We start from the raw sequence: 23,572 nt of genomic DNA, 5'->3' as shown, positions 1-23,572 counted from the left end.
CTCTAGTCTAGACAGAGATTTGAACAGGGGCCCACAGTATGGATTTGCAGCAGATTACACACACAAACAAAAAATAAAAATCTAACCTTGGCTGCTCAGTCGGTCGTGCCCTAAAGGCTTAGCAGAGACGCCTTTCCCATCACAGCCTACCTGCCCCTTACTGCTGTTATCGGGCTGGTCATCCCCTACCTTGTGCGTAAATACTCTTTGTGCCTTGATGCATGCATCTCTCATATACTGAACGCAAATGGTGTTTTATGTAATCCGCCTTCTCGCTTACTCTTGGAAAAGGCAGAATATCAAATGAATATGAAAAAAAAAAAAAAAAGAAGCCACAGTTATCTTGCTAGCTTCATCAAACATTGTTCTCCACGGTTTAATTATAACAATTTTACTTGAATGTATTGTTCCACATCATTTAAGGCTTTGGGAACACTGGATTATACCCCCTAACCTTGCATCTTCAGTTTCTGTCACACTGACATTTTATCAAGACTGGACAAAAGCAGAGCTTGCATTAGTACTCTATTAAAAGAGTCTTTGAAGCACGCTACAGAGAAGCAGATTGCAAATTTAAAAAAAAAATAAATTACTGGTGGGAGCACTGATAGAGGCCTAGACTTTGTACTGTAATTAGCGCTTTGCAAAAATTAACATTACAGATCAAGTGCTTAGGCACATTACAGCTTATAAATAGATTTGGGATAGTTAAACAAGCTGGAAAGCACAATGAAATTCACTTTTTTTTTTTTTTTTTTACTGTCTCTCACCATTGTAAGTATAAAAATATGTATTCATGTCATTTCATTCTAAGGATGATGCATACCTACATATCAGCCACGCTATCATGGCATATTTCCTAAATGGCAGGGTCTAGGGCTGATGCAGAGGACTGCCCGTTTTTTTCAAGATGGTTTCGGTGGTTGGGAGAAGGCGGCAGATGAGGTCTGTTTCCCCAGACTAAAATTTTTAAAATGTGTGAGAGAGTGTGTGTCTTTGATTTAACGATCGTCTAAAACACAAGACTCCGTTTTCTAAATCTATTTTAACTTGCAACAATATCTTATTTTCTCATAGAGCAGGGGTTTCTCAACCCACACCCCAGGACGCACCCAGTCAGCCAAGTTTTCAGGATATCCACAATGAATATGGCTGAGATGGAGGCAATGCATGCTAATCGTATGCAAATATCTCCATGCATATTCATTGTGAACATCCCAAAAGCCTGACTGGCTGGGTGTGTCCTGAAGACTGGGTCAAGAACCACTGTCATAGAATAAGGTATCACCTTATTTTCCATTGTTTGTTTTTATTTATCTTTTAATAACTTTTAAAGTGGACTAATATGGCTACCAAGCTACAATATTTTGTTTTATCATGTCAGGCTGAATTTTCATTATTGGAGACACTGCCTCTTTAAATATGTTTATAAGGCTATTAAATACTTGTTGTAGACAGTTTCTTACATTAGGGTAATATATTACTGATATTGTGTATATGTGTTCCCTTTGCTACCATTCATAAAAAATTGTTGACACTTGGTATTATATTGCATTTTCTAATGTCTTGGATCGATTACCTAAATAGTGGGCGTTAGTATGGAATATTATTTACGCAATGTTAATTTGCAGACTGTATTTGATTTTTTTTTTTTGTAACTTTCATATTTGTGTATTATCACTCATAAGTAAATATTATGAATGTTAAAATTGATAAATAAAGAATAAAAAAATTGTTGACAAGTATAATAGAGGGATGGGGGGGAAGATAAAATGTCAAAAGATTGAAGATGGAATGTAGTAATCTGATCTTATTGAACACTTTTTCACATTTGGATTTCTGTACACTTTGATTGTTGAATGTGTTTCTTTGAAATTTCATCAATAAAAAATGTTGAACTATAAAATATGTTTATAAGCACTAATCCAAAATTTTCAAGCAAATGAAAAAAAATATCTCAAGCAAGTAATTTACATTGTTTTCATAACCCTCTTTATGAAATTAAGCATCTCAAAAACATATCTGTGAAAAAAAAGCATATGCTTATGTCTATTAAAAGGTAATCTTTCCATCCCTCTTACGTTTTTGGAAAAGAAGTTTTTTTTAAAAAGTCCCAATTGCCATTAAAAGGTAAAGCAAAAATAAAATTAAGAGGCGACGCACTTACTCTTAAAAACGTCAAGATTGTTGAATTACAGCTCGAGATTTACATCAATCCATCTCCCACAACATATATTTCAAACCCCTACAATTTCTGCAGACACTGCCAGCCTCTTCTGTCAATGCAGAATCGATGACATCTGGGATACAATGCAAGTCCCAGCCATTCAGCTGCTGCAGTAACAATTACTAATAAGAAATTTGAGGCAGTAACACTCTACGAATTAATACTGAGTAATAAAGGAACCCTAAAGCAACCATGAGCCCACATGTGTTCTGAAACCACCACAGAAAAGAGCAAGACCATTTTTGTCCCCATCATGGTAAAAAGCACAGATTGACATTGCACAAAAACCCGATAAGTCACAAAAAAGCTAATTTTTGACAAAAGCAGTTCTTGTGTTTAGATTTTGGTTTCCTGTGAAAGCCACCATTCACAGATCTATCGTGAAGACTACTGTCTAAAGCTTAACAATTTTTGTCTAAATATTAATGTCCGATTAATAATGCAATAATTGTGCTAATAAAGAAGTTCAGCTTATACCCCTAAATTCATTCATTCACAGTCTTCTTCCATTTCATCTGCTGAACTGTCTTTAGCTTCAGTCTGATGGTAGAAGTCTCTGTGAGCTTCAGGAACGTATTTTCTCGTTTAAACTCTGGACGTCTTTCACCTTTGCCACCTTTAGTGGAACAGGTCCAGAATACACTAGAGTTATAGGGTTTGAGGACCGTTTTCCTTTCTTCAAAGCACAAAACATGCTGTCAAAAGCACCTGACCTCAATGTTTTGACTTGTCATGTTTTTACTGCACATCACAAAAGTAGTACTTGACACAAGTAGTTCTTGTGGAGGAGTGGCCTAGTGGTTAGGGTGGTGGACTTTGGTCCTGGGGACCTGAGTTCGATTCCCAGCTCAGGCAGCTCCTTGTGACTCTGGGCAAGTCACTTAACCCTCCATTGCCCCATGTAAGCCGCATTGAGCCTGCCATGAGTGGGAAAGTGCGGGGTACAAATGTAACAAAAATAAAATAGATACTATTGGAGATTCTACATGGAATGTTGCTATTCCACTAGCAACATTCCATGTAGAAGGCTGCGCAGGCTTCTGTTTCTGTGAGTCTGACGTCCTGCACATACGTGCAGGACGTAAGACAAGCAGAAGCAGAAGCCTGCGCGGCCACATCGGTGATCTGCAAGGGCCGACTTCTACATGGAATGTTGCTAGTGGAATAGCAACATTCCATGTAGAATCTCAAATAGTAGCAACAGTGGAGGAGTGGCCTAGTGGTTAGGGTGGTGGACTTTGGTCCTGGGGAACTGAGTTCGATTCCCACTTCAGGCACAGGCAGCTCCTTGTGACTCTGGGCAAGTCACTTAACCCTCCATTGCCCCATGTAAGCCGCATTGAGCCTGCCATGAGTGGGAAAGCGCGGGGTACAAATGTAACAAAACAAAAAAAAACTCATCCGTGCAAGACCCTGTTAAGTCCACCCACCTTAAAACAGCCAGCTGCAGCTTCTTGGTTTCCTATTTTAAATTTCAGAGTTGAAGCTGTTTGAGATCTAATTTTGGTTGCCATTCCTCGCATATACAGATTCCGGGTGGTATGATCTCTGATTTTGTTGAAAGCATGCTTATTTTGGTCATTATAAAATCCATACAGCGGAGCTTGCAACAATAAATTTATTTATTATTACATTTGTACCCCGCGCTTTCCCACTCAAAGCAGGTTCAATGCGGCTTACATAATCGTCATCCCTCCAAGATGTTTTTGAATTTATTTTAATTGTGACTATATAAGCATTTCACATATGCTGCTGTAGTGCCTCCTTCTTTTCTTTGTATATACCAGAAAATGTCATAATTTGCTGATTTCTGATCTGAAGAATTTATTTATTTGTGACATTTATATCCCACATTATCCCAAAGAAGTTTGAGTTCAATGTGGCTTAGAATAAACAGTATAGGATACATAACAAAGAATAATCCATAAGAAAGTAATTTGTTGTAAGAATCCAATTTTACAATACAGTATCATGAACATACTGGGCTAGCTATGGATGTTTAACATTTAGAAAATCTATTATGAATGAGAAATTGTACATGAAGCAAAGAGAAGGTTAATGGTAAATAGAATAATAACCAATTCAGGTAATAATTCATTGTTTGAGATATGGTTGTTCTTTGTGGTATTGCCTTCAAAAGCTAACCAAAAAATGTATTGTTAGTCCAATAAATAAGGTATCAGGGGGAGCAGACTGCTGCGGTATTATCGGTCCTTCTCCAGGCACAAATTTCTCTCGTTTCCCATGTTTAATTTTTTCTTATAGTTTGGTTCCAATTGCTGTCATCACATTTTTTTTGTTTTTCAGTGTTTTTGGCAGGATACTTTGACATTTTCAGTTACAACCACCGTGCTCAAAAACTTAAAAGATTGCTTTGCTTTGCAGCGCTGTGCATGTGAAGAGATTAATATTAGGGCTACATTTCGACAAAAAATTTTTTTATCCAAATGCAGAAGAGGTGCGTTGAGAGGATTTCCAGAGAGGGAGAGATCTTCACTGGTAAGAATTTTCTGGGAAATTAGACAGATTTAAAAAGGTAATCCCAGGAACTTTATTTTAAGTTACTCTGCCCAATTAGCAAAGGAGTTTAAGGAATAGTTTTTCTTAGCATATAAAGTCTCCGTTACAGTTCCATAGGCTAGCGTTTAAGCGGGCTATTTTAAAGTTACTATAGGGGACCTTGCCAAGTAGGCGTGTAGGCGCATCCTATGTGCGTCAATTTTAAACTACTGCCTGGCTACGGTGTGGCCTGGGAGGTAATTTCATTTTTTACGTGCATCCACTAAGCGCGCCGGAAATGTTCTGTTGCGCGGCACTAACCGGGTGGTAAATCAACATTGTACACGCAGAGACCATTACTGCTCGGTTAACGCATGAGACTGTACCACTAGGTCAATGGGTGGCGGTAAGGTCTCAGGCCCAAAATGGACGCACGCCAATTTTTATTTTGCCTCATGTCCATTTTCATCCCCCCCCCCAAAAAAAGGCCTTTTTTGCAGGTGTGTGAAAAATGGGCCTGTGCATGTCCAATACATGCGTCTACACCAGCGTAGGCCATTTTTTGGCGCACCGTAGTAAAAGGACCCCACAGTATCAGAATAAAGTAAAGCTAATAGGCACAGAAAGCCTCAGTTTAGACTTTAATTGGTTAAAAAGTGAGATGAAGGAAGCTATTAAAGCTAAAAGAAAATCCTTCAGAAAATGGAAGAAAGATCCAAATGAAAATAATAGGAAACAGCATAAGGAATGGTAAGTCAAATACAAAGCACTCATAAGGAAGGAGGAGAGAGGCTTTGAAAAGAATATAGTGTTGGTGGGAAAAATACATCTAAATTTTTTTTTTTTTTTTTTTTGGGGGGGGGGGGGTACATTAGAAGCAAGAAGCCAGTAAAAGAATCAGCTGGACTGCTAGTTGATTGAGGGGTAAAAGAGGCACTCAAGGAACACAGGGCCATAGAGAGATTAAGGGTCCTGTTTACTAAGCCACGCTGTAGGTGCACTAACGATAGAGACACCCACAGGAATATAACACGTGTCTCTATTATTAGCATTTATTATTTAGTAAACAGGACCCTAAATGAATTCTTTGCTTCGGTTTTCACCAAAGAAGATGTGGGAGAGACACCGATGCCAGAAAAGGTATTCAATGCTGAGTCAGAAACAAATCTCTGTAAACATGGAAGATCTAATGTGGCAATCTGACAAATTGAAGAGTAGCAAATCGCCTGGACCAGATGGCATACATCCCAGAGTACTAACAGAATTGAAAAATGAATTTGCAGAGCTATTGTTAGTAATATGTATTTTATCTTTTAAATCCAGTATGGTATCGGAAGATTGGAGAAAGGGTTCCAGAAGTGATCCTTGAAATTATAGACCAGTGTGAGCCTGATGTCAGTGCCAGGCAAAATGGTAGAGACCATTATAAAGAACAAAATTAGAGATTATTTACATAAGCAAGGATTAAAGAGACAAAGCCAACATGGATTTAGACAAGGGAAATCTTGCCTCACCAATCTACTACATTTCTTTGAAGGGATGAATAAGCATGTAAATAAAGGTGAGCCGGTCGACATTGTGTATCTGGATTTTCAAAAGGCATTTAACAAAGTACCTCATGAAAGACTCCAGAGGAAATCAGAAAGTTATGGGATAGGAGATAATGTCCTATTGTGGATTAAGAACTGGTTAAAAGATAGAAAACAGAGTAGAGTTAAATGGTCAGTATTGTCAATGGAGAAAGGTAGATAATGGGGTTCCCCAGAGGTCTGTGCTGGGACTGCTGCTTTTTAACATATTTATCAATAGAAATAAAACAAAATAAAACATGGAAAAGAAAATATGATACCTTTTTTATTTCACATAACTTAATACATTTCTTGATTAGCTTTCAAAGGTTGCCCTTTTTCGTCAGATCGGAAATAAGCAAAGGTTGGTAGATGACAGTATATATGAGCGAAACATCAAAGCATTTCAGTGACAGTCTATATGCATGGAGACAGGGGATGAGTGAAACATCAAAGCATTTTAGTGACAGTCTAACAGGATGGGGGCGGATGGTTGAGAGGGAGACAGGAGAGCACTACAATTTACAAGGCAATGCAATTTTATGCTTTGTAATGGGCTAGAAAACCCAGATCTTTGTTAAGTCCTGTCTGGTGGGTGTCAAAATATTTAATCATTTTGACTTCAAAGGTCTTACGTTCCTGTATTGTTTTAAAGTTCCCTTTCAGGATTCTTACCATGAAATCACTGGTACAGTGTTCTGGTTTTGTAAAGTGCTGTCCCACAGAGGTGGCATTTTTCATATGATGTCTATGTAAATTAAATCTCTTCTTTAGCATCTGACTTGTTTCTCCAATATTTATAAATGATCTAAAGATGGGAATAACTAGTGAGGTAATTAAATTTGCTAATGACACAAAAGCTATTCAAAGCTGTTAAATTGCAAGAGGATTATGAAATACTGCAAGAGAACCTTACGAGGCTGGGAAACTGGGCCTCAAAATGTCAGATGAGATTTAGTGTGAGCAAGTGCAAAGTGATGCGTGTGGGAAAGAGGAACCCAAATTGTGAGCTACGTGATTGAAACTCTTTGCTCAGTGTGCAGCGGCAGCTAGAAAAGCAATGGAATGTTAGGAATTATTAGGAAAGAAACGGAAAACAAAAATGAGAATGTTATAATGCCTTTGTATCACTCTATGGCAAACGTCAAAAACATGGGCAGACACTAACGCAGGGCCCCTTTTACCACAGCTTAGTAAAAAGACTCCTAAATGAATAAGTTGCTTAGAATAGTATTTCCTCCTGATGTGCCTGTATGAGGTTGTTTTGGTTTCAGTAGGGCTTCCCAATCTTCTTGTGGCTATGTCCCCATGATTTTGGTCAAATAAAATTGTGTAACCCCCTGGAGATGAGGAATAATGATAGACCTATGGAGTGCTGACTGCTGACCCAGATTGTGACCCCAAAGGCATAGTTTGTGACTACATTTGGGGTCCTGACCCACAGTTTGGAAAGCTGGATGCCTCTGCGATGCCAGTGATCATTGTGAAAATCCCATACGATATTACACTCTTTAAGGAGATACAAAATCACTAAACCAAATAGCTCTTCCCCTTATTTAAAATATATCCACAGAGATGATAAGACACTGTGGCAATTATTATAAATATAGATATGTGATAAAGCCGTGGCCCCTCAGTATCATTAGTGATGACTAAGGCACTTCCCCTGTGCTTTATGTGATGAGAGAAATGATTAATGAGTATCTATATGTGAACATTGCATGTTTTGTTATTCAGTTGGGCACATTGTTTGAACACTAATTTTACATTGCGATGACTGATGTGTCAGCGAGTAGGACCCTTAATTGCTCACACATTAGTCATCATTTTTTACATCCCTAGGTTCCATTATATAAAATGTATCAAGTCGCACTCTGTGGTGTATAAATGCAAAATTAGTGTTCAAACAATGTGCCCAACTAAATAACAAAACATACAATGTTCACATATAGATATTCAAATCAGTTCGACAATAAGCAAATAGTCCCATAGTAATCCAAAAGACTTATCGCAGCACTTGTATAAAGTTCAATGTTCAGGGAAATAATCACTATTTGTTTATTTAATCAATTGATTTGAATATCTCTATGTGAACATTGTGTGTTTCGTTATTCAGTTGGGTACATTGTTTGAACACTAATTTTACCTTTATACACCAAAGATTGTGACTTGACATTTTATATAATGGAACCTAGGGATGTAAAAAATGACGACTACTGAGTCGGCAAGTAAGACCCTTAACTGATTCCTGCAATTGCTGTCATCACATAAAACACTGGGACGTGTCTTAATCGTCTTTAATGACACTGAGGGTCTACGGCTTTATCGCATATTTATATTTATAATTGCCAAAGTGTCTCGTCGTCTCTGTCGATTTTTTGTTACATAAGGGGATGAACTATTTGGTTTCATGATCATTGTGAAAGCCGCTGGCTGAGACATGACCCATGATCTAGATGGCATGTGATATCACTGCATTCCAATTCCTTAGCTCACTATATCACGATAGGATATATGTTATAGAAGTGATTCTCAACAAGTCCTTGGGACTTACAGTGTTATTCTGATTTCCAGGATATCTACAAAGAGAGTACATGAGATATATTTGCATACCGTGAAAGCACTATATGCAAATTTCTTCCTGAAAAGCAGATATACTGAGCAAATCCCCAGGACTGGGCTGCGAACCACTGAGTTAAAGCATTTTGATGCACTCTCCAGGTTCATTGTTGGGAGAAATATTTGAAGGGCTTTCCAACTTACAGTCATTCCAAGGACCCAATTTATTTTTTTTGTCTGAAAAAGATAAACTAAAAATGATTAAATTATACTATATAAAGTTAAAAATATGCACTTTTTTGGGGGCAGATTACACAGCTCCTTCCAGATGTTACGCGCTCAATTCAGCAGTGGAGGAAAGCATTCCTTAGGTTGAAAACCTAAGGTTTTGGCCTTGAGTGCAACTTTTTTCTTGAGTTTTCCTTGTAGATGTGTGGTACAACGTCAGGGGGAGAGATTTTTGCTTTTTGATCTGGAAAGATATCCATTAGATCAAGGTCAAGGGAATAACTAAAGTGAATTGGTTTAATGAGATTTGATAGGCTTCAAAATGTGCAAGAGGTTTTTGTTACCTCTACGTTTCATGATATATTTGTTTCTTTTCCTTATTTGATGTAATTACTCACATACTCTCTCTTAGATGTGGACTTTAGACTTGATTATAGTTATATTGATTGTTTTCTGTTTTATTTAAATTATTGCGTCTCTTTTTGGCATATCTTGGATAAATATTGCAAATTCTAATTAAAAAATCAATTTGAGAAAAATAAAGACATACGTAGGGAGAGGAAGAAGGGATATCACTGCCAGATTATTCGCAAATAGTTTTGTAAAGTACCTGCTTGTCAACACATTATTCTTTTTTTTTTTGTGGGGGTGGGGAGGTGGGAGGGAAGGAGGAAGAGGATATTGAAGAAAAGATGGTAAGTCATGTGATCTTCTCTAAACCAGGGTTTTCAAACCCAGTCCTCGGGTCACACCAAGCCTATCTGGTTTTTAAGATATCCACAATGAATATGCGCATGTACTGTCTCCACTGTATGCAAATATCATCTCATGCATATTCATTGCGTGTATCCTAAAAACATGACTGGCTGGGTACGTCCCGAAGAATGGATTGAGAACCCCTGCTTTAAATCAATGGACTTTCAAGTTTCGAATGACATAGCTAACTAGATGGATACGTTTATGGCTCAAAGGAGTAATATCAACCATAGGCAACTTTTCCAAAGCTCCTGCCCAACAGAATGAAGGGCTATAAAATAACTCTTCCAATACCTCGCAAGGCAGCAGGGGCCTCCAACAGAGAATTTCTGAGATAGCTGTAGCATTGAGATGCATAGGACTGCAATTCAAGTTACTGGGGACCACTGAATCAGTCAGCACCTGCCACGTTAAGGCTCTGTTAGTCTTCTGTCAGTGTGTGAACAAACACTGTGAACCTGGAGAGTAAATAAAAAAAACAACACATCAGCAATAACAAATACACTTTCAAGAAAATGTAACAATGAAAAGAAATGTAGGAAACCTCAAGGCAGCATAGTCTGCAGTCCATCAAAAACCCTCCCTAGTTTGTTTGTTTATTATGCCAGCGTTCTCTACACAAATCACAGTAATTTACAGGAAGATTAGGGACCTCAGATGGGACCAACAAGCAATGACCATAGGACTCACCATAAAAAGAACAGGATGGTATAGGCAAGGGATGGGTGGACAATTTCAATCCAAAGCTTATATTGCAAGTGGGGTAATCACATCCCACCCTTCCTACAAAAACTACACTGGCTACCAGTATCTTACAGGGCTAAATTTAAACTCTGTTTGATTTTCAAAGCCGTAAGATGGACCAGAGTACTTGAAGAATAAGTTCGTTCTCTAAACACCTTTGAGACCTCTAAGGTCCTCTAAAGGAGTATCACTATCTGTACGCTCATCAAAAGAAATTGCCCAATGTGATACCCACCAGTGAGCCTTCTCAGGAGTAGCCCCCACACTCTGGAACTTAGTCCCAGAGGGAATAAGTCTAACTATACAAACGTTATAAATAAATATTTACTGCATGTCAAATAGTTGGTATTTAAATATATATTTTTGCATTTCCTATCCTAGATAAATCACATTATTAAGAAATGGATGGTCATTTTATTATCATAAACATATTCATGAAACACCCATCTGAGTATAAAAAAAAGGGTCACAGGAAGCACTGCTAGATAAACCTACATTAACACAGATGGAGGGTCATTTTGAAGAGTATTTCTTGCAGGGAAACTAGTATTCTACGGTGGAAACGAGCTTTTCTAGAGCTGTTCAGCCAAGCAGTAAACCTATGCACATGAGTTTACCCAGACTGAGTAGAGCTGTTCCTGGGGGTGAGGGGAGGGTTTACGTTTATATACACACTTTTGGAAATTCAAATTTATGCACATAAATTAAGCCTGAAGATCTGTATGAGCCAAAGGAGTGGCCTAGTGGTTAGGGTGGTGGACTTTGGTCCTGGGGAACTGAGTTCGATTCCCACTTCAGGCACAGGCAGCTCTCCTTGTGACTCTGGGCAAGTCACTTAACCCTCCATTGCCCCATGTAAGCCGCATTGAGCCTGCCATGAGTGGGAAAGCGCGGGGTACAAATGTAACAAAAAAAAAAAAAAAAAATACAAAATCCATGCACACAGCTTCCCTGGGGTGATCTGCAAAGTGGAAATACGTACATACTTCCATTTAGAAAATGCACGAAGGCCTTGTTACGTATGCACACAGCTATAAAATTACTCTATAATCGGGCTCAGTTTTGAAACAGAAAAACACATTTTTTTAAAAAGCGGCAGATGGATGTTTTTTTTTTAATTCATTTTCACGACGCTTTTCTATGCAGTTTATTCAAACGGAGGTGTGTTTTGGGTGGGACTAGAGAAGGCTTAGGATTTGGATGTTTTTCTGTGATATAACAAGTAAGTGTCAAAAAAGTGCCCAAACTGACTAGATGACTACTGGAGGGATAAAAGCATGACCCCCCTCAATCCCCAAGTGGTCAAAGTGACAGTACATACTAGGCTCTATGACAGCTGCACACATAATGGCCACCCCTCTTAGAGCAGCCTAGGAGTCAGTGCATTGGACTGTAGAGAATGGCACCCAGGTCCATAACCCAATCTAACTGGTACACTTGTGGTGGAAAATGTGAATGCCCCAAAACCCACAAAATACCTACTGAACCCACATATAGGTGACTCCTTCAGGCATAAGGGCTATTGTAGTGCTATACAGTTGGGTACACAGTAGATTTCTTTTGCTATTCCAGGGGGCTCACCATACAATATAAGGGGGTTTTTATATACTACTACTACTTAACATTTCTATAGCGCTGCTAGGGTTACGCAGCGCTGTACAATTTAACATAAAAGGACAGGCCCTGCTCAAAGAGCTTACAATCTAAAGGACAAGTGAGTAGACGATACGATGGGGGCAGTCAATTTGGGGCAGTCCAGATATCCTGAAGGTAAGAGTTAGGTGCTGAAGGCAGCATTGAAGAGGTGGGTTTTAAGCAGAGACTTGAAGATGGGCAGGGAGGGGACTTGACGTAGGGGCTCAGGAAGGTTGTTCCAGGCATAGGGTGAGGCGAGGCAGAATGGGCGGAGCCTGGAGTTGGCAGTGGTGGAGAAGGGTACTGAGAGGAGGGATTTGTCCTGTGAACGGAGGTTTCGGGCGGGAACATAAGGGGAGATGAGGGTAGAGAGGTAGTGAGGGGCAGCAGATTGAGTACATTTGTAGGTAAGAAGGAGGAGCTTGAACTGAATGCGGTAACGGATTGGAAGCCAGTGAAGTGACCTGAGAAGAGGGGTGATATGAGTATATCGGTTCTGGCGGAATATAAGACGTGCTGCAGAGTTCTGAACAGATTGAAGGGGGGATAGATGGCTAAGTGGGAGTCCGGTGAGGAGTAAGTTGCAGTAGTCAAGTCGGGAGGTAATGAGAGCGTGGACGAGAGTTCGGGTGGTGTGTTCCGGGAGGCTCACCATACAATATAAGGGGGTTTTTATATGATGTGTACCTAGGACCTTTTATTTGATGTTCACTGCAGTGCCCCCTAGGCTGCCCCACTGTTCTGCTGGGATGTCTGTGTGCCCCCCCCCCCCCCCCCCCAGACATCCCAATGGCTTGTTTTTGTACAGTTCTTTCCCTTAAACGTTTTTTTGTTTGAAAATGGCCCTTAAAGAAAGATGAACTGAGCATAAAACCATCTAAAATAAGGTGACCATGTTTGGCACTAGATTTTTTTGACTTTTTTGCAAAATGTCCAAAATCTGATTTGAGAAAAAAAGCACCAAGGGCCTTAAAAAAGGGGCACAGTTCTTTTATTATCAACTTCAGGTAAAAACAGTTATTCATGAAAGACCCGACACGGGCCGTGTTTCGGTGCTGTCGCACCTCCGTATATTCACAAAATTACAGCTGATACTCTCAGTCAATGCCGGTATAAATGCATATAACCTAATGACATAAAGAGACACAGTATTTGAAATCTGTCTCCCCTACCCTCTTCTTCGCCTAATATTCCTTTCTCTATGTCTGAATGTCCCTTTACTATCTTAAATGGAATTCCTTTTTGTTTTTAATGTAATTTGTACCCCACTTTGACCTTTTCTTAAGCTAAGGTGGTATATCAAGACTAGAGACCTGCACGGGAATCGTGTTTGCGGGAATCCCATGGAATCTGCGGGAATCCCCTCCAGAGTTGTGGGGTTCCCACAGGGATGGAAGCAGCTCTGCGGAGTTACAGCAGGGACAGAAGCAGTTTCTGCAGGGAACCCATGGAAGTGTAAGCTGCACCTGCTCCAACCTCTCACCTACCAAGTTCATTGAGTGCCACCTCCTCTTTTCTTTAGCAGCACAGAAGTGGAAAATTTTCCATTATCCCTCTCTGTTCCCAGGCTGATTCGTAGGCCTCATTTCTGACACAGGCAGAAGCATCTGATATCACCTGAACTACTGGTGCATGCACGTGGCAACCTCTCAGCACACAATGCCAGCAATCAGAGACAAGCCTTACATGTTCGCACCAGGGGCGTATCTGAACTGCGGCGGTAGGGGGGGCTAGGGCCAGAGTGAGGGGGCACATTATAGCCCCCCCCCCGCCGCCGCCATTGCCGATCCCCCTCCCCCCAGCCGCTGCCATTGCCAATCTCCCCCCGCCATTGCTGTCGCCTACCTTCACTGGCGGGGGACCCCAACCCCCGCCAGCCGAGGTCCGCATCCTCCTGCCGCTGCCGGCTGCCTGTAAAAGAATTCCGTCAGCTGGCGGGGGACCCCCAACCCCCACCAGCCAAGCCGAGGTCCTTTCATTTCTTCCACTAAAGCTGGCGCCGAAAGTTTCTTCTGAGTCTGATGTTGCTGCACGTTGTACGTGCAGGACATCAGACTCAGAAACAGAATGAGCTTCATTCTGTTTCTGAGTCTGACGTCCTGCACGTACAACGTGCAGCAACGTCAGACTCAGAAGAAACTTTTGGCGCCAGCTTTAGTGGAAGAAATGAAAGGACCTCGGCTTGGCTGGCGGGGGTTGGGGGTCCCCCGCCAGCTGACGGAATTCTTTTACAGGCAGCCGGCAGCGGCAGGACGCGGACCTCGGCTGGCGGGGGTTGGGGTCCCCCGCCAGCGAAGGTAGGCGACAGCAACAGAGGGGGAGGGTTGGCAGCGGTAGGGGGGTCCAGGGCGAAATCTGCGGGGGCCCAGGCCCCTGAGGCCCCAAGCAGATACGCCCCTGGTTCGCACCAGAGTGTTCCAAGCTCCAACTTTCAACTTCCATTTCTTCCTGGCCTGTAGTGCTGCGGCTCGAACTCAGAGCTGATTGGAATTTTTTATTTTCATAGGTACCATTAAATTCTTGCAGGAACAGTATAGATTTCTGTCCCCATGCAACTCTCTAATCCAGACTACAACAAACAAACCATTTTGCTATTTTAAGCAACTAGTGCTCTTCTGGTCACAATGGATGTAGAATCACTATACAGCAACATCCCCCATGCATAACTGCGTGTGATAAATTCTTAAAACTATCCACCCTGGACCAGCAATATACACTGGAAACTATTACAAAATTAATCAAATTCATTCAATAATGATATCTATCTGCAAATGAGCACCAGGATGGCAACACAATATGCAAACCTTTTCATGGTAAAACTGGAAGCGACATTTTTGAACACATAGACTAAGTCCCTAAAATTTTACTGGTCTATTGATGACATTTTTATGATTTGGACTGAGGGAAGAGAGACTCTCAAACAATTTTACAGTTCTTTAAATGCATAGCATCCTTCAATCAAATTCAAGACCGACTACTCCACAGAAAAAGTCAACTTTGTAGACATCATAGTCACTATCAACAATGGCTATATACAAACATCTACATACAAGGAACCAACTGAGAGATGCAGCTACCTCCACATTCTAGCTTCGACCCTTCACAAACTAAAAAAAAAAAAGCAATCCATTATACACAGCCAAACCAAGCGATACCACCGCATCTGCTCTGACCCAAGAGACAGAGATAAAACACCTCAAAATCCTAAATCCTTCAAACAAAAAGGATACAACTCCAAAATAAGTCACCAAGAAGATTGCATCTTCCCTCAAAACACCCAGGGAAAAACTATTGCAGTACATTCCATGGGTTCCCTGCAGAAACTGCTTCCGTCCCCGCGGGAACCCCGCAGAACTACTTCCGTCCCTGCGGGAATCCCGCGGGTTCCGCGGGATTCCTGCAAACCCCGTTCCCATGCAGCTCTCTAGTTCAGAACCCTTATTTTATCATCCTCACTTTAATATTCCCTTATCTCTTGTTTGTCCTGTTTGTCTGTCCTAATTAGATTGTAAGCTCTGTCGAGCAGGGACTGTCTCTTCATGTTGAAGTGTACAGCGCTGCGTACGTCTAGTAGCGCTTTAGAAATGATAAGTAGTAGTAGTAGTACAAAGAAAAGAAAACCAGAGAGAGAGAGTGTCCCTTGTAGTGACATACAATCCAGAGCTGGAGAAACTTGAGACGAATCTTAAAAGATCTACAGCCACTACACCAGGAGGATGAATTTACTGGACCTGGCGTTATTCTGCGGCGCTGTTTCTCGGCAGTCCAGCAGCTCTGTTCATGAGGTGGTAGTTTTCAATCATCCGGGAGGAATGCAAAATGACCTCATTTGCATGAAATTGACTACATTTAAACGTCCTGTGCGCTACTGCTTGGCGCGCTTGCAGTTTACGGCGGTAACCATGTTGATCATCCCACGTTGTTAAAAGCGTGCGCAAAAACGGCGATAATGGGCTTGCGCGCTTGCGTTGACTTTTGATCATGAGGGTATTTTATTTATTTATGTTAATTTATATACCGTATCTTATTGCAACTGCAAAACAGAACGGTTTACATATGTATAAAAACAACTAATGTATACAAACGATCATAGGAACGCCATTCATGACAGGAAAGCATGTTCTCAGCTCCACCAGTGCTGGTATTCAGACAACCACCTTAACTGAAGCAAAAAATTAGTAAAAAAGCAAACTCCCAATGGAAGCTGAAAAAGAAGAGAAATCAAGTCGCATACTGTGCCAGAATGTTTCACAGGACCACAGAGTCACTCACATGGGAAAAACATCCAGCAAGGGGATCCTACACATGCTCATCTTCAAATGTAGGGTATATTATTTAATGCAAAAAAAAATGTGAAGAAGAATGCTACATTGGCGAGACAGGTCAAATGCTTAAGACTGGGTGACACCTCTATAGAACAGCACTTTACAAGACCACTGCATTAATGATTTTATGGTGAGAATTCAAAAAGTAAATTTTTAAACCATCCAGGAACGTAAGACTTTTGAAGTTAAAAGGATGAAATATTTTGACATCCACCAAACAGGACTTAAAGATCTGGGTTTCCTATCACATTATAAACCATAAAATTATACTGCTTTGTCAACCTCTGATCACCCCATCCATCTCTCCCTGTTTCTTACACCCCCTCCCCCCCATGAGACCATTACTGGAATGCTTTCGTGTTTCACATATATATATTCTGATATAGATCATCATTTGATCATTTCTGATCTGAGGAAGAAGGTATTATCTTCAAAAGCTAATTAAAAAAAGGTATTATGTTAGTCCAATAAGAAACCTATTTTCTTTTCTTTGTTTCGGAAGAAAAAGTGGGAAGCGGACCATCTCTATTAACAAGAAAAGTAGCAAAAAGAGTACCCTAAATAAATAAATAATAATAATCTGGACTATATCTGCCTTCATCTTTGTACTCTAATCGTATCTGGTTTTGAATTTTCTTTGTTGCCCAGAAAGTCATTCATTTATGTATGTGAATACTTGAAACTGAATCCTGTGCAAACAGATTTCACAACGACTCATTCAAATTAGTACATATAAATTCCTCCACCAAGATAATATAAATCCCAGTTTTGTCTCAAAATCTATGACCCTCATAAAGGTTGTGATTTGAGAGAAATTTAATGCTTGATCTTGCAAACTGTATGAGGCTACAAATAAAAGAAAAAAAAATCACAGGAAAAGCAGTCATGTGTTATAAGTACAGCAGTTCCTTCCTGCATCACAATCTAATTGATGGAAGAGGTCACGGCAACCATTTTTAGAGTACAGCTAACATAGGCAAGAGCAACTGGGGATCACTCCTGTCCCAACTACACTAGACCACCAGGGATTGTAAGGTAGTCGGGGGGGGGGGGGGGCTACTCTTTGCTTTTTTTTTTTTTTTTTTTTGCTTTTTTGTATAATACGATTACAAGTAATGCAATTATAATGTTGCCTTATAGTTTATATGGTAAATAGAGTGCGCCAAATAAATGCTTTTGATACAAAACTTTAGTAGGAATTTAAGTCTGTAAATTTGGGATGATAAACTCCTTAGGAATTAGCCTCTCTGTGGAGAGATACAACAACAGAGGAGTAGCGTGATCAACAATGTTTCGGCAACAATGCCTGCCTCAGGAGTCTTTAAAAAGACTAGTGATTGGTAGATGGCGATAATGCAGTGCAGAAATAAACTTCCGTGTTTGCCACAACTTCCTTCCCAGTTCAGGAACACTGCCAGAAATAAAGCTCGAGCATACATCTCAGTCTTTCCCGCAGATTGAGCTCACCTGCTACCGACATCTTCATTCCTATAAAAGTCGAGACGAGAAAGGATTCATTTCCGAGATCTACACGCCAGATCAGTATTCACGAGGTTGGACCTCCTTGCGTATTCCCATCCATGAACCTTTAGTCCATGCCTCCTTTGTCAAGTCACTTCAAATGTAGTGCAGAGTCAATCACTGTAAAAGCACTGTGGCTTTTAGTTTCAATTTATATTAGCTGAGGTCCATGTGTGCAGAGGTTCTTTCTGCTTGCTGGTAAAATATGGTCAGTGCTGGGCAGACTTTTACTGTCTGTGCCCTGAGAAAGGCAAGGACAAATCAAACTCGGGTATACATATAAAGTATCACATACCATGTAAAATGAGTTTATCTTGTTGGGCAGACTGGATGGATCGTTCAGGTCTTTATCTGCCGTCATTTGCTATGCTACTATGTATGTTACTATGGTCGTTCATTATTTAAATTATTATATATGTTCTGGCTTGGATACTATTTGGGTAGTTCTAAAGAATTTCCAAGCTCCGTCAGGTAAGACGAAGATGCAGCGTTTTAATCAGCGTGCAGAAGCTAGATTCTATGAGAAAGGAACCTGCAGTGATTGTTTTCAAGCATAAGCAGTGCTTTTTTTGTGCCGGTACGCAACGGTACGGCGTACCGGCACCTTTTTTTTTTGCTCCCCCCGCCCCGTGCGTCCATGTCCCCCACGTAGTGCCAGCCCCCATTTCCGGCCGCTGCTGCTTCTCCTGTTGAGCAGCAGCGGCCGCTACACAAAGAAAAAGATTTTTTTAAAAAACTTCAAACCTGGCTGAAACGCGGCACCCCGGCACTGTAGACAGCCATTAGGCATTGGCTGTTGCCCCGCAGCCGCTCCTCCTCTTGCCTCTACGTCACTACGCTCCTCCGGGGTTTTCCTCCAGGGGCAGTGACGTAGAGGCAAGAGGAGGAGCGGCTGCGGGGCAACAGCCAATGCCTAATTGCTGTCTACAGTGCCGGGGTGCCGCGTTTCAGCCAGGTTTCAATTTTTTTTTTAAATCTTCTTTTTCTTTGTGTAGCGGCCGCTGCTGCTCAACAGGAGAAGCAGCAGCGGCCGGAAATAGGGGCTGGTGCCGCGTGCGTCGCGACTTCGCGCCGTTCGCGGGAAACTTGGCAGGGAGAGGGAATCCAACAGAGGGAAGGATTGGGGAGAGAGAGAAAGAGGGAAACCAACAGAGGGAAGGATTGGGGAGAGAGAGAAAGAGGGAAACCAACAGAGGGAAGGATTGGGGAGAGAGAGGGAAACCAACAGAGGGAAGGATGGGGAGAGAGAGGGAAAAACAGATGGAAGGATTGGGGAGAGAGGGGAAAAACAGATGGAAGGATGGGAGAGAGAGGGAAAAACACAGATGTAAGGATTGGGGAGAGAGAGGGGAAAACAGATGGAAGGATGGGGAAAGAGAGAGGGAAAACAGATGGAAGGATGGGGAGAGAGAGGGAAAAACACAGATGGAAGGATTGGGGAGAGAGGGAAAAAACAGATGGAAGGATGGGGAAAGAGAGGGAAAACAGATGGAAGGATGGGGAAAGAGAGGGAAAACAGATGGAAGGATGGGGAGAGAGAGAGGGAAAACGGAAGGATAGGGAGAGAAAGAGGGAAGACGCTGGATGGAAGAATGCAGAAAGAAATAGGGGAGACACTGGAAGGATGGGGAGAGAAAGCAGAGCTGCTGGATGGAAAAGGGGAATAGAGAAAGACTGGAGAATAAGAGGAAGGGGCATGGGGAGAACAAGGGTGAGGAAAAGATGAAAAGCCACAGGTAGATGAAGGAAATTAAAGAATGGATAGTAAGAATGAATTAAATCTGGTCAGAGAGAGAGCCTGAAAAATATTGAAGAAAGCAATGAAAAAGGAGACAAAAATGACAAATGGCACAGAAGAGTTAAGCGAAAACAAAGAAAGGAGAATCACAGACTGGGACCAATATGGAAAGAAAAACAGTCACCAGACAACAAAGGTAGAAAAAAATCATTTTATTTTCATTTTAGTGTTTGTAATATGTCCAATTTGAGAATTTACATTGGCTGTCTTATTTTGCACTGGGTATACTGGAGCTGTAAGAGCTTACAGAGATTATTTATAATGAAAAAAAATCACGTTATTTTTTTCTCCTATAGTACTGTAATATTTTCAATGATGTCTGTTTATATGCGCCATGGCTGGTATAGGGGGTGTGGTTAATGTGGGTGTGGCTATCATAGGGGTGGAGCCATGTGTGGTGACCCCGCCCATAATGAGTACCGGCACCTTTTTTTCTACAAAAAAAGCACTGAGCATAAGTACTGGTCAGCTTATAGTGTTAGTAGGAAAATGATATTATAATGAAATTAAAGTTTATGTATTAGAAAATAATTTGAGAACTGTATTGCTCTTGGTTGTAATTTTTCAGAGTATACGCATTCAGTAACATCAATGTTTTTTTTTTAATTCTGGATGGTGCGTCAGGCTGGTATAATGTCCACAGTGTAGACCACTGTCTGGATTCTTTTACCCTATTTTAGTAAAAATCTATACCATGCTTGTCCTTAATCAGCTTTATAACTAAATACAAAATGGAAAAAGATTGAGAAGTCCTTGTTAAAATGGATCTCCCAGTTGTTAGCCTGTGCTTGCAGGTCCTGGGATTGGAGGCCAATAATCTCCTATGGGTTTAGCCAGTGGCGATCCTAGGTCAGCTGCCACCTGGGGCGGCAGATTGCCGCTGCGCAACCCCCCCCCCAGGTGCAGCGGCGTCTGTCCCCCCAGGGTGCAGCACGACACCCCCCCCCCGGCGCAGCACGACACCCCCCCGGGTGCATTCTTGGCTGCTGGAGGGTGCGGAAAGCAAGCGAACAAACAGTGGATCCAATAAAAGTCCTCTCACAGTGGATGTCTTCCTGAACAAGGTCTTTATTTAAATCTGCACAAATGACCCGACACGTGACGTGTTTCGGCCGTGAAGGCCTGCGTCAGGGGTCCAGTCGTATCTGATGCAAATTGATGCCTTGTTGGTCAGATGAAAAGCACATATACTGCTAACAGAGATATCTGGGCCACTGCCTTACACCATGGGTGTGAACGGTATGTGTACGACGATGTGTGGGACAGCTTTCCCCCGTCTCCATGGAGGTGTGCGCGGTTGAAGAGGTTGCAGCAGTGACTCTTGGGATTCTCTCACACCGACCGGCTCCGTTCCATCCAGGCTCAGCCTCCTGTAGGAGTATTTGCTGTGATCTCACCCACCCTGTGTGCATATGAGAGCACCTTTACAGCCAAAATGGACGCTGCAACCTTTCACCTATATGTCTGACTACCAACTGTGCAGAAGTCAGCATTTCAGCTTGTAATAGATTTACTGAAGTCTGCACCACCTTCAAGGTCACTCTGTATCGGGGGAGAATGCATGTCCTCGAGGGAGAGAGAGAGAGAGAGCTTACGAGATAAGACGGACAAAGGAAGCTTCATACAGATGCTGGGAGTACATGGTGGGATGATTTCTGATTGGCTCCCAGAAAACTGATTGGTCTGAGAAGCGGGAACAGAAAGACAGACAAGTTGCTGAAGAGCAGAGGAAGAGAAGAACAGAAGAACAGAGGAGAAGAACACTTGCATTTCTGCAAGCACCTGATTTACCTGAGAGACTTACTGATAATACCTGGCAAAGCTTTTCCCCAGGTTACAGCTGTCTACAGGATCTATACTGCGTCTGTATCATCTGTGGCTGATCAAGACAAGTGCATCACCTGAGCTTGTGGGACCTCGCTGAGACATTCGGCTGAGGAATCGGAAGGAATCTGATCTGGTGACCGGGACGGTGAGATCATAGTTTACTTCCTTCAGGCTGGGTTAGATAATTAGTCTGTGCTCGGACCCATCAGATGTGTGACGTCAGGATTTATGATCTAGTTGCTGTTAGCCTAGTATAAGATTTGTGTGGTAATCATTAGGATCTTGGTATTGTGTTTATCTGTTATTACAGATTTTAGCCCATAGGATAATCATAGTTATTCTCTATATTTTGGTATCATTGTGCATGCAATCAGGAATTGCTGATGCTATAGGCTGATAAGAGTTTTCTATATTTTTGTATATAACGCTGTATAAATAAACTAATATATTCCATTGGTCTGTCCGTTATTTTCCATGCAGCTAAGGTTGGGCAGAGGCCACGCCCCCTAGACATAAGCGAGTACATAGGTAGGAATTGGCCTCTTACAAAATATATATATAACCACCTACAAATTGGGGCTCTCGTCCGGGACGGTTGGTGCAAGATTAGCAGAAGTTAAAACTTTTTCTGGGTCTTTTCAGAAGGCTGGTTTAAGCTTCTGTCTCTCTTTGCACGAACTGCAGTTACCCTAGCTGACGGCAGACCTTTGTTATACAGCTGTGTTTTATTGCTGTAATTGGTTGACAGATTTATTACTCTGAGCTCCAAAAGAAAAAAACGGTTTCTCTAATTCTGTAAGGAAGGAAAACAGGGTGTGTTTAGTCTTTAACATGGCGACCGGCATGGTTGGCACATTGCCTGAAATGCTTCTAAGTGAACAGGAGAAGGGCGTGCTGAAAATACTACTGCCACTCTCTCATAGTAAGACGAAACCAGCACCTCCTACAGTAGAGTCTGTACGTGCTTTATTTGGTAGCAGTTCACCGAATAGCTCAGAAGCATATGCTACGGTTTTAAATACAATTATAAAAGAGAAACAGCATTTGTCACAATGGATGCTTTGTGAACTGGGCGTGTCTCTTTTGGCAGTTAAAGACTCTTTGATGAATGAGATAAGAGAGGTATCTGCACCTCTAACAGATCGCATAGCAGAGTTGCAGTTAGATTTGTCCCAGACTAGGGAAACTGTCCAGGAGCGAGACAGCGAGTTAGCTGCATTACGAGTTGATTTAGAGACTGCCAAATCTGCTTTAGCAGGGACCAATGTAAGCCCCGCCCCACCTGACTCCTCTGAAGAGATTTGTACGGAGTGCCAGACACTGTATGATAAGTGTAAAACTTTGCAGGGTGACCTAACTGATTGTGAAGCACTTAATTACACATTAAAGCAAGAAATTGCCCAGTACCTCGTGTCTTTTGATTCGTTGCAAGAGAAATTTTCTCGTTTGACTGATGCATTACACAACCAGATTAGGGAAACAGATAAGTTGCAGACATTAAATCGGGAGCTGAAACAGGTCTCAGAAGGTGTTCAGAGTGAGTTGCGCAGGGAGCTAGTGACCACTCAAGAAGAATCTGTGTCTGTGTTTCAAGATTGGCACGCCGCCAAGCTAGAGTTGGCGGAGTTAAAAGAGAAGCAGGAGACAGTCTCACTGCAATTACAATGTACAGTGAAGGACAGAGATTCATTGTCTAAAGCATTAGATGAGTGCACTGTAAAGATTTCCACAATGCAGCAAGAGCTTACGCAAATGGCGCAGGAAGAAGTACCGTATACCTTAGAGTTCCCCGACAGTTTTGCTGTGGGTCACCCAAGCCCAGCTCCCGAAATGAACCGTTACGTGAGCCGGGAGGGACCCGAGTTAAACACACCCATTGGGGGCA

At 41.6% G+C, this 23,572-nt stretch overlaps 1 protein-coding gene across 4 annotated transcripts in view; it reads right to left on the bottom strand.

Annotated features, from left to right (window-relative positions):
• TIAM1 (T cell lymphoma invasion and metastasis 1) overlaps positions 1-23,572 on the bottom strand; it is a 369,616-nt gene that overhangs the window by 208,861 nt on the left and 137,183 nt on the right. For all 4 annotated transcript variants that reach the window (XM_030202124.1, XM_030202125.1, XM_030202126.1 and 1 more), the window contains exon 2: positions 10,132-10,295. The gene's annotated coding sequence lies outside the window, so the exon portion shown is untranslated. The remainder of the gene's footprint in view (positions 1-10,131; positions 10,296-23,572) is intronic.

The sequence above is a fragment of the Microcaecilia unicolor genome, chromosome 4 (assembly GCF_901765095.1).
Source record: "Microcaecilia unicolor chromosome 4, aMicUni1.1, whole genome shotgun sequence".
NCBI classification, from domain to species: Eukaryota; Metazoa; Chordata; class Amphibia; order Gymnophiona; family Siphonopidae; genus Microcaecilia; species Microcaecilia unicolor.
This window is presented reverse-complemented; position numbering and strand designations above follow the sequence as displayed.